At 40.3% G+C, this 4189-nt stretch overlaps 1 non-coding gene across 1 annotated transcript; it reads left to right on the top strand.

Annotated features, from left to right (window-relative positions):
* The first annotated feature begins 298 nt into the window (after positions 1-298).
* On the top strand, positions 299-372 carry Trnai-aau. The gene has a single exon. It is a non-coding gene; the product is annotated as a tRNA-Ile (tRNA).
* Positions 373-4189: the final 3817 nt, after the last annotated feature.

The raw sequence follows: 4189 nt of genomic DNA, 5'->3' as shown, positions 1-4189 counted from the left end.
AAATTATGATAATAATAATAATGACATTAATACTAATATTGATAATAACAATGTTAATGACTGCGATGCTTAACCACGCTAGTTCTTTATATCTTTAACTGGATTTTTAATCACGATGAGTACAATGAAATGAACAGGTAGAGATCTCACTAAACTTCGGAGATGAATAAGAATACACATGCACACGCACGCACAAACACACAAACACACACACAATCATAGTGTATGACTTGCATGGACTTCAGCAGCATGTACTGATTGACAATCTAATCTTGAATAAGCTTCTTACTGAGAGAAGGGCCTGTTAGCTCAGTTGGTTAGAGCGCCGTGCTAATAACGCGGATGTCGAGGGTTCGATCCCCTTACGGGCCAAATACAACCCAACTTTTACAGTAACGCCACGTTTTAAGGCCCCGGTACTAGTATTATACCAAATTACGGCACTTTGACAACACAGAGATCCAAGACCGTAATTCTATTGACTGTAATTCCATTTTTTGGGGTTTGTTAATCTATATATAGTTATTTGCGTCTCGATCATCATTTATTAGTCCTATAATTTTCCTGATTTCTAAAACTTAATGTAAGATCGAAAGCGAAATAAACCTACACTTACCTCTATATAAAGAAAATTAACATAAATAAACTAAATATACCTAAATACTGGTTCACATATTAGCATTCGCTTCGTATTTTCATTTGTCTCTACTTTACGTGAAATAATGACGGTCACCCGAAACAGAGCCAGAGAGTTGTAGCGAACAGTGGATTTTACTACGCTGATTTATTTCGCCATCAGAACTTCCACCAATACAGAAACAGCAATAGTGATCATAGAGTAATTGGGCTAATCTGCCTGTATTTAGCGTTGGGGTGCTGGCGTATGTCACCACCTGCCGCATATCGTGGATACACCGTCCGAAAAAAATAATAACACTTTTACTGCTACTACTACTACTACTACTACCAATAATAATAATAAAAATAATGATAGTGCTAATGACATTAAAAATGAGAATGCCAATGACAATGATAATAATGACTGTGATGCTTAACCATGTATTCGCAAATTAACACATTAGTACTTTTTTATATTTAACTGGATTTTTATTCACGATGAGTACTGTGAAATGCACAGTTAGTGATCTCACTTAACTTCGAAGATGAATAAGAAAGCTATGTCGTTTTAGGCATGCTTATTGCTGTATAGTTGTAGTGTTCGTTGTAGAGTTAACATTTCTACAAGCTCAGATGTTTATAAGCGTATATAGTAATGCAATAGATATTAGATTAATAAATACAAGCTCTCCATTGGTTACAAGGCCGCTATGACGTAGTTTTCAAACGAAGCCTTGATTGGCTAAATATCGTTAGGGGGAGGGGCCTATCAAGAGTTCTCAGGGAACAGGATACTCAGCTACGGAATGACATTTATTTCTACCTTCGTAGAAAAAATCACAAACTTTATACGCAGTTGTTTCTCAAGGAACGAATTTGTATATAATAACTGAGGGTTATAATATTTTCTATGCAGAAAGATAATCTAATAGTTATATAAACAAAAATATGAAAGATTTTTTTTTATTGCGGTTAAGTATCGATAATCATTTGTAGGACAGCCCACTCCATGCTAAGACCAGATTGGCTGGGAGCGAGAGACAAAGGCGGAGCTTCTGGTTTTTGCCTAGTATAAATTTAGTGTAAACGCAAAAATCTTATGCTTTATCGAACTAGATAATCATTAACACAGTTTAGAGACTTTACGGGTGGCAATCATCACGACCCACTTCAGCTGTACCTCGGTGAAGCTGCGAATGAAATCGTCAGCCCATTCCTCTGTTAACACAATTATGAGATCAGATATTACCGATATTGTTCGCGAATTAGTTTTTCAGAATGGACGATGCATAAAGTAGGCCAGTCTATCTTGGTGAACATTTTTTATTATTTGTGTTATAAAATCAGAGGATTTGTTAATATCCGGATACGTGGGAAAGATTAACTATTCAAATGTTTACGCAGAGGACTTGTCTGCGTGTATTTACAACTTTACTTTTGGGGGCGTGGGTATACGTTTCCGCTGGAACGAGCTTGCTGACAGACTAGCCGTCACTGGCAGGGGTATGCCCCCAAATCCCATGATCATAAAACCAAGCCGAAAATTACTTAATGAGAAGTGTACTGCAGCCGCCCGTACCTTCCTCCTGCAGCTTCACAGAGAGGAAACGAGATCCTCCCCCTCGGCCAGCTGGTACTCAGACGCCACAGGCTATGAACCACTGGCACTCTGAAATAATCAACAGAGGTACCGAAGTCATTCTTCACATTACATAGAGAATTGTGTGTATACACAATGCCTGAGACAGGGACCGCCTACAACAGCCGCCGTGCTGGTAAAGAGGTTATGCGATATGCTTACACCATGGCGGCAGGAGCGCCTGCTGGCATGGTAAGCACCGCCACGGTAAGCACTGAGTGTCAGAGAACCAAATGAGACAGCCGTAAAAAGCTGACACAGGCCGGGTCATATATAGAAGGCCCGGGCGAAGATAGAACTTCGCAAATCTCAATCGCATCGTTCATCTCCGCCTGACCACATACAGTGGACAGCCCGAAAAGCGACGAAAGGTGAGTGTCGCCCCCCCCCCCCCCTCGGTCCCCGGCCGTTTGAGGGAGGGTAAGGAGGGCGTAGTCGACCCTTCGTGATTCGCTCCTCGGGGTCCGCGCCCCCGTGCTCCACAGGGAAGAGGAAGTAAAGTTGCCAGCGCCTTCGAGGGTGAGCTCGAAAATCACCCACAATCTTAAGGGAAGAGAACGTCCCCAGAGCTCGAGCTCCCCCAACGAGATTACCAGAAGAGTGCGTCCTCCCTCGCCCCCGTACAACTCGCGGACTCCTGCTCCATCGCCTACGCCTAGGCCCTGAGACTCCGGCCGGAAAGCCGCAAGCGGAAGCGCCATCCGAACGGCACCTGCTCAGCTTCCGCCCTATGAGGAGGAGGAGAGCCAACGATCCTCAGCAAGAGGCTTTGAAGTGAGGCAGGAATCCTCAGACCCGACAGGCAGGCGTCCTCCATGCGGGCGCCAAGGACAATCTCCGAGCGGCCTGATCCCGCGCTGGCCAGGAGGGCGAAGCCAGCGTCTCCGCCGCGGAGAGATCCCGAGGCCATCCTTCAGTTCGGAGGGACCCTTCGTTCATAAGCATGTATACATGTATGAGTGCAAGTGTATATATGTGTGTGTGTGTGTGTGTGTGTGTGTGTGAGCATGTGTGTATATGTGTGTGCATATATATACTTACATATGCATCTATATATATATATATATATATATATATATATATATATATATATGTACACACACACACACACACACACACACACACACACACACACACACACACATATATATATATATATATATATATATATATATATATATATATATATATGTGTGTGTGTTTGTGTGTGTGTGTGTGTGTGTGTGTGTGTGTATGTGTGTCCATATATATAGTGGAAATATATAATTCCTTGAACGTTCAGAATCAGTGACAAAAGGAAACTTATGAGTATGTATATCTGTGAGTGTGTGCGTGTGTGTATAAATATATATATGTATGTATGTGTATAAAATTACATACATTCATACATACATATTTATATATATTGGTAATTTGTTATTATTTTTATTATTGTTGCTGGTGTTGTTGATATTATTGATAATATTGTCAATATCATTATTTTTAGTATTGTTATCATTATCAACATCACCAGCATTACCATTTTATCACTACATCCATTATCAACTGTACTAGGGAATTAAACTATTTTTTTTCTATGCTCTTCGCTTGTTTGAAATCTTCTTTCTCACAATGACATTCATTATGGCATATCCAGCAATGCTTTAAAATTGGTTGAAAGTCGGCCCTTAATACAATATTTACAAAATGTGAATATAACTAAATGTGGAGCTTCCTTTTCCTTTTCCCAAATTAAAATGCTATGCGTTTTGATTTGTTTCCTTCCAAAAAAAAAATTGTCTGCAGACTTATGTACATAGTCGGAATAAAAGTGTTGTTGTGAACCAAATAAACGAGTTGGTGACATGAAAATGGGTTTCTGATTTATTTATCGAAAAGTGTCATTTCTTGAAGATAGCGGAGCACTACATTACACTGTAAAAATGTATTAAT

Source organism: Penaeus chinensis, chromosome 5 (assembly GCF_019202785.1).
Source record: "Penaeus chinensis breed Huanghai No. 1 chromosome 5, ASM1920278v2, whole genome shotgun sequence".
In the NCBI taxonomy this organism is placed as follows: Eukaryota; Metazoa; Arthropoda; class Malacostraca; order Decapoda; family Penaeidae; genus Penaeus; species Penaeus chinensis.
Note: the sequence above shows the minus strand (reverse complement) of the source record. Positions and strands in the feature narration are given on the sequence as shown.